Genomic DNA, 14,588 nt, shown 5'->3' on the forward strand with positions numbered 1-14,588 from the left:
ATATGAATGATCTAAGTGGGTAGGTTATATTGTTTTTTTTTGGTCAAAAAGTTTTGACTTTCAATTACTTTTGAATTTAAAAAAAAAAATCGATCAAGTTTATTAAAGTTTTGAAATAAATAAATATTAAACTGAATATTTTGAAAATAAAAAAATCATTTTTGTAGGAATTTACAGGTTAAGTTCCTCAGATATAACACCAAAGGACACCTCTCACAAACAGGTCATAGATCAATACACCAGTATTATTGACTTGGTTAAAACCCTCAAAGAGGGAAACAATCCACAACCTGAGCCAATGTGGCCACTTCAAGCAATTTATTAATGTAAAAGAAAGAAAATTTACATAAGCTTCTTTCAAGAACGGTCACCTTACAAATGACCCTCCATGCTCTTTAAATAGAGATCATGGACCAATCGGGTGTTAAGTCGCGGATCAAGTGTCGGTAATACCGAGAAGAGAATGAACCGTCAAATCATTTCTTGTCTAGAACATATCATGACCGTCAGATCGTAAGTTACAAAAGTACATAGTAAAGAAACACACTTTACCTAACTCTACACTAGACCAAGTTATACTTAACTATTTCCTATGTGTCAGAATATCCTAACATCCCCCCTTAAGAACAACTTGGGATAGGATTGAAAGATGTACAAATATGACACAATAGGAGAAGGAATGAGGCATTAGAGCCAATCCCCTCGGAGTGACAACTTCCTGAAATCCAACCATAAATCAAAGTTTAGTAAACTTCGCCTCTATGAGAGCCTTTGTAAAGATGTCTGCAACTTGATCATCGGTTGAACAATATTGGACTTCAAGAACATGGTCATGAATGATCTTTCTGATGAAGTGCATGTGTAGTTCAATGTGTTTTCCGCGCTGATGTTGGACTGGATCTTTGCATAGTCGAATGGAAATTTGATTATCACACCAAAGTGTAGTCGGATGCTGCTGCTGAAAGCCAAACTCTGACAGGATCTGACAAAGCCACAAGGCTTCCTTACTATCTTCTACGACGCCACGATACTTTGCTTCTGCTGAAGAAGGAGAAATGACACTTTGTTTCTTGCAAGCCCATGTAATAGGTCCAGAACCAAGAGTAAAGACATAACCTGCAGTAGACTTCAAATCATCAGGGTCACTAGCCCAATCAGAATCAGTGAAACCAACCAATAGAGGAGATGCTTCTGCACTGTAATGAATCCTAAAATGAACTATACCTCGAACATAATGAAGTATTCTTTTAACTGATTTCCAATGAATTTCATGTGGGTTTTTCATAAACCGAGCAATAAGGCCAACAACAAAGGAAAGGTCAGGACGGGTATGGGTCAGATACAAATTTTTTCCTGCAAGCTGACGGTATAAGGTGGCATCAACTTCAGGGGAAGTACAAGTGACTGAAAGTTTGGCTCCAGACTGAAAGGGAGAAGGGGATGGCTTACAGTCTTCCATGTGAAAGTGGCATAGAGGATCATAGGCATACTTGGACTGGGAAAGGGAAATACCTTCCTTTGATTGCAAGACTTGAAGACCAAAAAAATAATGCAAGTGTCCTAAGTCTGTCATTTCAAACTGCTTTTTAAGGTTGGAATTCACATGGTTTGTAAGGTTGGGATCACTACCAGTAAGGCTAAGATCATCAACATAAAGAACAAGAATGATAAGAGACTTACCCACTTTCTTGGTGTAGACAATATTGTCAGAATGACACCTAGAAAAGCCAATATCTAAAAGGAAGCTATCCATTTTGACATACCAAGCCCGAGGGGATTTCTTGAGACCATAAAGGGATTTATTAAGCTGACATACAAGGCTGGAGTCTATTTGTATAAAGCCAGGAGGTTGTTCCATATGTATTTATTCATGTAAGTCCCCATACAAGAAGGCAAAATTAACATACATTTGATGGACTTCCCATTTGAAAGAGGCAACAAGGGAAAGAACAAGGCTGATAGAGTTCATTTTGGCAATAGGGGAGAAGGTTTCAATATAGTCAATGCCTTCAACTTGTGAAAAAACCTTAGCAACAAGATGAGCTTTATGTTTATCAAATTTTCCATATGGTCCAAACTTGGTTCTATAAACCCATTTGCATCTAACAAGTTTTCGTCCCTTTGGAAGAGGAACACCATGTATCATTTTCCAATAATGAATGATATTCTTCATTCATAGCTGCGTCCTAATCTGGATGGCCTGAAGCTTTTGCAAAGGTGTCAGGATCATAATTCGTTGAAGCTTGAGACAGTAAATAAGAGGCTCTATCAAAATGAGAACGTATGCGACTCTGATCTATAGGATCACCTGCTGCATCTCAAGTAGCCCGAACCCATTTTGGAAGCTGAGGAGATGAAGGAGGATCCTGAGAAGGTGGGGGAGGATTGTCATCCTCACTATCATCATCTGAAGAAGTAATATTTTTAGAAGTAGAAGGGATAGAGAGAGGTGGCACATCTGCCGAACTAGACTCGTAGGCTGATATATTTTCAACAAACTTTACATTTTTTCTAATGATAACATTCTTGGATTTAGGTGGAAGAAGTATATATCTTTTGACATCTTCAGAATATCCAGAAAAAACACATTTTTCACTCTTAGGTTCTAAAGCTTTATGTTTCTCATATGGAATATGGGCCCATGTTTCACCTCCAAAAACAGAAAAGTGACTTACATATGGTTTAATTGAGCTCCATGCTTCTTCTAGAGTGATATTCTTTAAAACCTTAGTAGGAGTGTGATTTACTATGTAATTTGCATAGTTAATTTCTTCTGCCCAAAAATTAAGACTAAGTCCTTTAGATTGAAGCATACAATTAGCCATTTCCTTTAAGGTGCAATTCTTCCTTTCAGCTACACCATTTTGTTGTGGAGTATATGGAACAATATGTTGCATTTGAATTCCATGCTCAGTGAAAAAGTTAATGAATTTGTAGTTAACATATTCTCTGCCATTATCAGATCTTAGCTTAAGAATTTTATGTCCATATTGTTTCTCAACAAATGAATTAAAGGCCAAGAACATGTTAAATACTTCACTCTTGAGTTTTAAGAAGTTTGCCCAAGTGTGTTTGGAGAAATCATCAATGAAAGTTAAGAAATACTTGTAGCCAGAGAATGAAACAATTGGAAGTGGACCAAATAAATCACTATGCACAAGCTATAAAGGGGCCGAGGCATGCCAAGAGGCACGCTTTTCAAAACTATCCTGATGATGTTTTCTGAGTACACATTCGAAACAAACACCATTTCTGCAAGATATCATAGGAAGACCCGTCACCATAATTTTTTTACATAGATTTTGAAGGGAGCGATAGTTTAAGTGACCAAATCGCTCATGCCAAAGTTTGCTCACTTCATCATTATGAACAACAAATACTGAGGGAAGAGTTGATGACCCAAAGTTGTTAAAACTATACAGCCTTTGAGAATTATCAACAATTCCAGTAGCTAAAATATGTCTAGGATCTCTTAGGTCCTTAATTACAACATTGTGAGGTGAAAATTCAACAGTTTTACCTTCACTTGAGTGGGTTACCTGATATACAAATAGATGGTTGCAGGATAAGGTTGGAACACATAATACATCATTAAATTGACCATTGTCTAGATGAATAGTTCCAGTCCCTACAACACTAAGAGATCTATCATCACCAACATATATATTTTTGGTGTTACAATCATTTAAAGAAGAAAACATGGATTTGTTTTTGGCCATGTCATAAGAAGCTCCAAAATCAATGAGCCACTCATGAGAATGAGAAGAAGAAGATACATTTAGTGCATAACCAGACCGATATGCTTGACAACCACATGAAGAAAGTGATATTTCTGAAGATGAAGTTGAAGTTGAAGTTGAAGAGTGCTCCAAATGGATGTTATGCTTCTTCATTGCTGCTTCTAAGGATTCCATCTTCTTAAAGCATTTGGATTCTAAGTGGCCATCACGATTACAAAAGTTGCAATGTCTATCAGTCTTCTTCCCTTTGTTTTTATTTGCCTTATCATTTTGTTAAATTGAATTTTCATTTTGAGACTGAAAGTGTTTAGGACCCTTGGTTGGTTTAGGACCATTCTTTTTAGGATGCTGCTTCTTAGGATTCTTTGAACTTGGTTACTGCTGGGTAGCTAAGGCTTTCTTAGAAGAGTTTCCAAGATTAAGAAGACCAAGATTGATCCAAAATGCATCCTAAAAACCCTGTAAGTTTTCAAAATCAAAAAAACTATCACAAAAGGAAAACCTTCACAAAAGGCGGATTACATTATCAGGAGCGAAAAACATGAAGAAGCAGTGGAAAACAGTCCTATTGGAGGTCAAAAGAATGACGCACAGGAGCTGTCGGATTTGGCCGATCAATGGTCCAGATCCTATCGGCATATCGCAATCGGCGATGGCAGGCGGAGGCTACCACATAAATGTTGCAACAGTGATCAACGTGGGTCAACGAGGACCGTTGATCAAGCATGTAGATCGACGACCCAGGTTAACTCACAATATCGTGTTAGAAAAACACAAGGGAGTGCCTATCAACGGCCCAGGGACTATGCGACGTGCAATTGAAATATCGCAATATCACATCGGAGCAATGCAATGGAGCGGGGCTAATAACAAATGCGACTGCAATAGTCGGACCTGATAGGATTATGGATGAAATTTCATATGTTTTGAGTTTTAGAAAATGGGTTTTTCTGTGTATTTCGCATTTTCGTTAAATAAACGAAATGCAAAGGAAACACGCCCAATGCAATGAATCCAGACCCGAAAGGGTTTATATACGCAACAATATATGTTTTTTAGTTCCGAAACGAGCGAGATTTCGGGTGGGTCTTGGGCGGTAAGTGGTATTGGTCAAGCTCCACCAGAGCCCATACACTGGCTGCCACGTGGCTAGGTGTCAGAGAGAGAAAACCACCCTTTTCGGGTGGGTAATCTTCGGGCGCATAAGCCACCCGAAATCGATAATAACTGTTGGATCGACGATCACTTGCGATAGAGCCCAAAGACGGATCTGAAGGGATTATGGGGTGGAATTGATAATATTTAAGGTCTGATAAACCACATTTGGGTAGATTTTCCCGTGTTTTAGAGTATTTCTTTGTGTAAATAGAGAACGACCATTTTTTGGATTTCAAGGGCACCGATGGTCCCTTCCATTACAGAACAGGTGGCCACCATCCCTGAAGACGTTTAGCAATGATTTCTAATGCTCAGAGGGGGATTTGAGCGGACAGAGGCCGGGAGCTAGAAAGCCCAGAAGAGGAAACGAACAAACAACGCCGATTGGCTTAAAAGCCACAGAATGACAGATATGGAGGCAAGCAGTGCTGAGATAGAGAGAAAACAAAGACAAAGAGTGAGAGAAGGAGTCTGTGTACTCAGAGAGGATTGAGGGATTCAAGCAAAACTCTTACTGTTTTGTATCTATTGTGTTGAGACTTAATTTGAGCTCACAATTTGTAAAACTCTGCTCTTGAAGAAATAATAGAGAGGTCACCACTGAACCCTGTACCAGGAGACATAGCCCAAGAGTTTTGGGTGAACTCCATATTAAAATTGTTGTGTTTATGTGTGTTTGTCTATTATGTTTCTCTAACTGCTCATTTTCTATATTATTCGCAATCTTATCGATTCGTTTCACTAAGTAGTATAGGCAAGTCCATGCACATGCGTCTGTAATACCTTAAAAGTAATCTAAGATCTCATTTTCAGATCAAGTGGTATCAGAGATTTAGGTTTCTTGAGGTTAGACAAGCTTGTGTTGGATTGTTGAATGCTAACTAGGTAAAAGCTCAAATTGGGAGAAGGAGAACTTGTTGAGGCTAATCAAGAAATTGGAAGAGTCAATCCTAGGAGGAGAATGGCAGAACAAACACCATTGGAATCAGAATCTCAGTTCATGGACAGTTTCATGACCATGAGAGCCATGGTAGAAGAGATGTATCGAGAATTCAAGAAGGGTCGAGGTGAAAGCACTTCGACACCCAAACGAGACAAGGGAGCAGAGGAACCTTCTCTAGATGTCCCAGAGGGTGAAGGGAAAGGGGAAAAGCTTCCTCCATCATCTCCTCCACCATCACCTCCATCATCCTCATCTCCTAGCCCTGAAAAGAAAAACAAGAAAACATCTTTGATTAAATTAGATGTAAAGTTTGATTTGCCAATCTATGATGGAGAATTAAATGCAGAAAATCTAGATAACTGGATTAGACAGATTGATGTGTATTGCAGGGTGCAGAACATTGACTCAGAAAGGAGAAAAATTCAGTTGGCTAGCCTTCGCCTTGGAGGAACTACCCTAGTATGGTGGGAAGGCAAGACATAAGCTGATATGAAGAAGCATGGTAAAATTCTTTCTACCTGGAGTGAATTTGTTTCTGCCATTAAAAAAAAATTCTATCCACTAGCTTATATGCAACAAGCAATGATGAGTTGGAAAACTCTTCGCCAATTAAAGGGCCAAAGTGTACAAAGCTATACCCAGGAATTTATAAAAAGATTTTTAACTCTAGGCATTTCTCTAGACTCACCTAAAACTTTGTTGAAGTATATAGGTGGTCTGCATAGCTATTTGAGGCACACCATTCTCATGTTTAACCCCACTAGCCTAGATGATGTATCAGTTTAGGCTACACATCTAGAGGTTAGAGGCAAGAATGTGAACCCAGAGATTGGGGGATCATCAAAATCCTCTGCAAGCAAGAACAAGGAAAAGAGGAAGCTGAAATGGAAAGAGAGGAAGGCAAATGTTGTACAGAAAGGCAAACCTTCATGCAGATGCACTCACTGCAAGAAGGAGGGACACGATGATGAACACTGCTGGTCTTTGCATCTAGAGCTGAAACCCAAGAAGTTCGGTGGTAAGAAGAAGAAGACTATTGATGCTATTAAGAAATACTTGGGGTCAGACTCCGGTGATGAAACAATAGTCACAGCCACATGTATAAAAGGTAAAAATTCTGAAGCATATACAAGTAATTATGCTCAATCTATTGATAATGAAGATAATGAGAGGAAAAGACATGAGCTTTTTCATATTAGGGTTATTTCCAAGCATCAAAAGATTGATACTTTATTTGATAGTGGATCACAAGTAAACTTGATTTCCGAAACAATTGTAAAGAAGTTGGGCTTACTAACAACACCTCACAAGAAGCCATATCCTTTAGGTTGGGTATGTGATAAAGCAAAGCTACAAGTGACTAAATAATGTAAACTAGGTTTGCTATTAGGTCAACATTTGTAGATGAGGTTGAGTTAGATATAGTTCCCTTGGATATATGTGGTATTGTTTTAGGAAGTCCTTACTTGCATGATAGAAAAACCATTTTCTATAGTGCTGAATATAAGTATCAACTCACTAAAGATGGAACATAATACATTGTAAGAGATCGTAAACTCAAAAATAACTACTCTCTCATAAACTCAGGGCAGATGAAAAGAATTGTAAATTCATGCAAGCAATTTTTACTAATGGTTGTAAAGGAAAAGAACCCTGATAAAACCAATGTATTTGAAGGCTGTGATGCTAAACAAAAAGCTGATTTAGATAAATTTGTTTCAGAATATGATATCCTATTTCAAGAACCTAAAGGTCTGCCACCCAAAAGGGAAATAGTACATGATATTCATTTGCAGCAAGATGCTCCATTGCCTAACATCGGAATGTACAGGTTATCTTCTTTAGAGAATGCAGAGATCAAGAAGTAGGTGCAGGAGCAGGTATAGGAGTTGCTCGATAAAGTGTTCATAAGACCAAGCACATCACCATGTGGATCTCCAATTGTGTTAGTGAGAAATAAAGATGGTTCATGGAGGATGTGCATTGATTACAAAGCACTAAATAAAATAACGATCAAGAATCGTTATCCTCTTCCTCGCATTAATGATCTATTAGATCAGTTGAAAGAAGCAGTTTACTTTTCCAAGTTGGAGTTGCGTAGTGGCTATCATCAGGTCAGAGTTGCAGAACAAGATGCATGGGAGACTGCTTTCAAGACAAAGCAAGGGTTGTATGAATGGTTGGTTATGCCTTTTGGCTTAACTAATGCTCCTGCCACTTTCATGAGATATATGAATGATGTACTCTGACCTTTTATTGATGATTTTGTAATTGTATATTTAGATGACATTCTTGTTTTCAGTAAAATATGGGAAGAACATTTGAAGCATGTAAAACAGACTTTATATGTTTTGAAAAGAGAAAATCTCTATGTGAAGTTATCAAAATGTGAATTTGGTAAAACATCTTTAAATTATTTGGGTCATATTGTAGGGGGTGGTGAATTGAAGATAGATCCTTCTAAGGTTGAAGTCATTGTGAACTGGCCTAAACCCAAATCTGCTACAGAAGTTAGGAGCTTCCTAGGAGCAGCACAATATTGGAGAAAGTTTATTGCTAACTTTTCCTTGATTGCAGCTCCCCTACATGCTTTAACAGGATTGAACAAGGTGTTTAAGTGGGGAGGAAAACAGAAGAAAGCCTTTGACACCTTGAAAGAAAAAATTAGTACAGCACCAGTACTAGCACTTCCAGATCTTCAACGACCATTTGAGATTGAAATAGATGCCAGTGACTATGCCATGGGAGCAGTGTTGATGCAACATGGTAAACCCATATGTTATCATTCTGAGACATTTACTTCTGCAGTAGTTAATTATCCCACATATGATAAAGAATTGTATGCATTAGTACAAAGTGTGAAAAAGTGGAAACATTACCTAATGGGCAAAGAAACAATTATATATACAGGTCATCAACCACTTCAATATTTACACTCACAAACTAAATTGCAGCAATCAAGACACTGTAGGTGGATGGGTTTTCTACAACAGTTTCATATTGTCATCAAATATAACAAGGGCATACACAATAAGGTTGTATATATGCTATCAAAAATAATCATAAATGCATCTACTATACTTAAGCATAACTCAATATTGCATGAAAGCTACATTGAACAATACGCTCAAGATGTAGATTTTAAAGATGTATATGCAACTTTAAGTCGTGGAAAACAAGTAGAAGAATTGGATTATCATGTTAAGGACCAACTCTTAGTTATGCATTCCTTAAACTGAAAGAGCTAATATAATTTGAGAAGCACATACTTCTCTAATATCAGGTCATTTCAGTGTAAGTAAAACAGTTGCACAGTTGCAAAGGTTCTGTTATTGGCCAAGAATGCATGAAACAATTTCTAGATATATTAAAGGTTGTACCATGTGTGCTACAAGCAAGCCCAGTAATAGAAAATTAGGCTTGTACACTCCACTTCCAGTTCCTTCTCGTCCTTGGGAAAGTGTTTCCATGGACTTTGTTGGGGGATTGCCAAAGTCTAGAAAAGGTCATGATTATTTATATGTTATTGTGGATAGGTTCAAAAAAATGTGTATTTTAATACCTTGTAACAAGCAGATTACAGTTGAACAAACAATGAAGTTGTTCTTTCAGCATGTATGGGTTCATTTTGGGTTACCCACTTCCATTATATCTGATTGAGATTCCCGATTTGTTGGGAAGTTTTGGTCAAGTCTATGGGAGATGATGGATACCAGATTGAAGAAAAGCACAACATTTCATCCACAAACAGATGGCCAAACAGAGCTGGTCAATAGGATAGTGATGTAGTTTCTTAGGGGCTATTGCAGCAAGCATCCCAAGCTTTGGGATGAACATTTGTGTTATGTGCAACATGCTTACAACCGTGTCAAGCACTCTTCTACACAGAGATATCCTTTTAAGACTTTTTTTGGTTTTACACCAAAGTCTTCCTTGGATTTTGTCTTTGATAAAAGACATAGCAGTTGATGGACACAGTGATGTGGACAAGGCAACCAAGTTCATTGAACAGATCCAAGGAATTCACCAGGCAGTGCAGGAATAACTGGAAAGAAGCTAGGCCAAGTACAAGGCAAGGCATGATGAGCATCGAATTGAGCATAGCTTCCAAGTTGGTGATCAAGTTTGGCTGTACATCAACAAAGACAGAATGCAAGGTGAAGGTAAGACGCTGAAGCCAATAAGGTATGGGCCTTTCAAGATACTTGAGAAAATTGGTGAGAATGCTTTTTGCCTTGATTTGCCAGCTTACATGCACATCTATTCAGTGGTTAATGCAGAAAACTTGAGACCGTTTGAACCTTCATTGATTGAAGATCCCAAAAAACAAAGTTAGTTGCCTTCTATTGATGATATGTTACCTGACTATCTCAATGAGCTGTAGGAAGATACAGTTCTGGACAGGAAGGTGAGAACTACGCGCATAGGGGATGTTGAGTACCTCAGAATCAGACTCAAAGGTTCAAAACGAAGCAGCACACGATGGATAGAGATTGGACAAGTGAGGAAGTTGTATACTCACTTGATCGATGCTTAAAAACCAACTTTTGGTGGTACAAAAGCTTTTTCAGTGGGAAGGCGTGATCCAAAATGGATCCTAAAAACCCTCTAAGTCTTCAAAATAAAAACAACTATCGCAAAAGGAAAACCTTCAAAAAAGGCGGATTACACTATCGAGAGTGAAAAACATGAAGAAACAATGGAAAACAGGCCTATCGGAGGTCAAAAGAATGACGCACAGGCGCTGTCGGATCTGGCCGATCAACAGTCCAAATCTAATCGGCATATCGCAATTGGCGATGGAAGGCAGAGGCTATCGGAGGCTACCACATAAATGTTGTGACAACGATCAGTGCGGGTCAATGAGGACTGTCGATCAAGCGCGCAGATCGACGACCCAGGTTAACTCGCAATATCGCGTCGACAAAACACAAGGGAGTGCCTATCAATGGCCTGGGGACTATGCGATGTGCGATTGCGATATTACAATATCGCATCGGAGCAATGCAATGGAGCAGGGCCGATAACAAATGTAACTGCGATAGCCGGACCCGACAGGATTATGGATGAAATTTCATATGTTTTGAGTTCCAGAAAACAGGTTTTTCTGTGTATTTCGCATTTTCGTTAAATAAACGAAATGCAAAGGAAATGCGCCCGATGTGATGAATCCAGACTCGAAAGGGTTTATATACGCAATGATATATGTTTTGAGTTCTGAAATGAGCAGGATTTTGGGCGAGCCTTGGGCAGTAAGTGGTATTGGCCGGGCTCCGCCCGAGCCTATACACTGGCTGCCACATGGCTAGGCATCAGAGAGAGAAAACCACCCTTTTCGGGTGGGTAATCTTCGGGCGCATAAGCCACCTGAAATCGATAATAATTGTTGGATCAACGATCACTTGTGATAGCGCCCAAAGACGGATCCGAAGGGATTATGGGGCAGAATTGACAATATTTCAGGTCCGATAGAATGCGTTTGGGCGGATTTTCCCGTGTTTTAGAGTATTTCTCTGTGTAAAGAAAGAATGACCATTTTTTGGATTTCAAGGGCGCCGATGGTCCCTTCCGTTACAGAACAGGTGGCCACCATCCCTGAAGACGTTTAGCAATGATTGCTAACGCTCAGAGGGGGATTTGAGCGGACAGAGGCCAGGAGCCAGAAAGCCCAGAAGAGGAAATGAACAGACAGTGCTGATTGGCTTAAAAGCCACAAAATGATAGATACAAAGGCAAGAAGTGCTGAGATAGAGAGAAAACATAGACAAAGAGTGAGAGAAGGAGTTTGTGTACTTAGAGAGGCTTGAGGGATTCAAGCAAGACTCCTGCTGTTTTGTATCTGTTGTGTTGAAACTCAATTTGAGCTCACACTTTGTAAAAATCTACTCTTGAAGACATAATAGAGAGGTCACCACTGAAGGCTGGACCAGGAGACGTAGCCCAAGAGTTTTGGGTGAACTCCATATTAAAATTGTTGTGTTTATGTGTTTTTGTCTATTATGTTTCTCTGATTGCTCATTGTCTATATTATTCACAATCTTATCGATCTGTTGTACTAAGTAGTATAGGCAAGTCCATGCATATGAGTCCGTAATACCTTAAAAGTAATCTAAGATCTCATTTTCAGATCAAAGATGTAAAATTTTTTCTTGTTCTCTTATTAAAGAATCACAAAAGGCATCAAAAGAGGGAGACTTGTAGTCTTGTCCTTGAGAAATAAAGGCTTCTCTAGTAGAATGGAAGGTGGAAACAAACATAGAGTAGACTGGTCCCAACTTAGTAAGAATTGAATAGATAAGGCTACCATCTTCTTTCTTAAAGTTAACACCTTCCAAGAGAAGTCTAAGGGTCTTGAACTTGGACAAAAAATCTTTAATGGAAGAAAAATTATTAGGGTCCAACGTAAGAAACTCATTTTCAAGTTGATGGGCTCTAATTTCATTTTTAATTCCAAAAAATTTATTGAGATGTTTCATTGCTTCATCAGGGGTATCAAGTTTTGCGATATGGAATCTAAGGTCTGGAGAAATAGACATCCCTATCAACCCACGTGCTTGATCTTGCCTATTTTCCCATTTGGCTTGCTTATCTTCATCTTTAGGTTTAGACTCTTGGTCTGAGGCTATTCTATAAATACCTTTACTTCTAAGTAAATCCTCCATGTAGGACACCCATTGGAAATAGTTGGTGCTATCAAGAATAACATGGAAAGGAATTTCCATTTTAACAGAAACTGAAGCTGTAGATGTTGAAAATAAGTGTTCCAATGGAAAGATCTCAAAAAATTAGGCCATTAAAAAAACGGCTTTGAAAACAGCTTCCGGATGAAGAAGTTATGGATTTTTGAAGAAAAATTGTTGAAGACGCTGACAAAGTATGTGAATGTGCGGAAGTGAATGATAATGTTATATTTTTCAAAAAATCCCCCCCTTTCCAAAATTAATTTAATGAGCTCACTTTAAAAAAAAATTTATGTGACCCACTTTTATAAATAAATGAAAATCACTTTTACAATGGTACTTCATGAGCTACCCACTAAATTGTAACTTAAATAAAATATAAAGGGACTTTAGAATTATAAGTGGCTCACTTTTTATAATGGGTTAGAAAACTTTTACATAAGGTAACTTTAAAACATAAGTTACATGTACTTTTTGAAAAAGTAACTCAACAAAAAGAAATACTTGAACCCAAGACCTATATTCTCCTAAAGTAACTTTGGACCAAGTGAGCTAGTTTAAGAGGTCACTGAAGTTTGGAGTGCGTGCTTACTTGAGAAACCCATTTTTGCCTACAAAACAAAAAACACACAACCCAAAACGGATATGCAAAACAAAACCAAACCTTACGGCTTGAAGTTAGATTTTGCCAGAAACTAAATATTTTCCTCAATGTTTCTCATTTTCCAAGATCACACTAAGGCATGGTAGAATAGAGCATACGCATGAGAAAAATCCATCCTTTCTGTTTCTGATTTGCTGCGATCGTATAGAGTCGCGGGGCAAAGAGAATATGTAGAAATGAAAGGTATGGATATAGTAATAAAAAACAGAGAGATAAATAAACTGAAATAAATAGAGATATAAATAATTAAAACTGCAAATGAGGACTATATACCTCCAGATCTTAAAAATGACGTAGCTAGGGATACCATAAACCTTTTCGCGTGAAATGAAAGTGGTTCCTCACTGGAACAGATGCTCCTAACACAATAGAGCAGTCTTCTCGTCCTGAAAGGAATCAGAAACAATAGATCTAGGAGACGACAATAGGATGTAGTTGTACCGGCTTCGGATTTGGATCACCAATGGATGTGGCCCTCACAGTTTCCATTAGACCAAAACTCGCAGGTGTTAGTCAATGATCGCATTGCAGAGATAAGGATCCACGAGAGGCGGGTAGTCCATGTCACGGAACACATGGGGAACGTTGGTTTATCCAATGTCAAACAATCTCCCCCCCAACATGAGTCAAGTGTGTATCAAACTCATGACCTACGCTCTGATACCATGTAGGAATTCACAGGGTAAGTTCCTCAAATAGAACACCAAAGGACACCTCTCACAAATAGATCATAGATTAATACACCAATATTCTTGACGTGGTTAAAACCCTCAAAGAGGGAAATAGTCCATGGCCTGAGCCAACATGGCCACTTCAGGGAATTTATTAATGGTAAAGAAAGAAAATTTACATAAGCTTCTCTCATGAATGGTCACCTTACAAATGACCCTCCATGCTCTTTAAATAGAGATCATGGACCAATCGGGTGTTAATCCATGGATCATGTGTCGGTAATACCGATGAGAGAATGAACCGTCAGATCACTTCATGTCTACAACATATCGTGACCGTCAGATTGTAAGTTACAAAAGTACATAGTAAAGAAACACACTTTAACTAACTCTACACTAGACCAAGTTAGACTTAACTATTTCCTATGTGTCAGAATATCCTAACAAATTTTTAAAATTTTAAAATATCCATTTTCTAATTGGATCATTTGCACGAAATGACTAATTTTATGTAGTTTAAAATTGAATTGTCAATTTATTTATTTATTTAAACATCAAATTTTTTTTTTTCCATGTGACTAAGTGTCATAATAATTAATTAATAGTACAAATGTACACATAGTTTTTCGATCTATTTAATTACAATAAATATGTCGAAGGCTTGAAATCTGTTGATGTTCCCGCCACTCGCGTTGTTGTTGTTGTTGTTTTTTTTTTTTTTTAAATTCTAGT

This window comes from Pinus tabuliformis, chromosome 8 (assembly GCF_031772625.1).
Source record: "Pinus tabuliformis cultivar Carrire ecotype Pingquan chromosome 8, CPIR1, whole genome shotgun sequence".
NCBI classification, from domain to species: Eukaryota; Viridiplantae; Streptophyta; class Pinopsida; order Pinales; family Pinaceae; genus Pinus; species Pinus tabuliformis.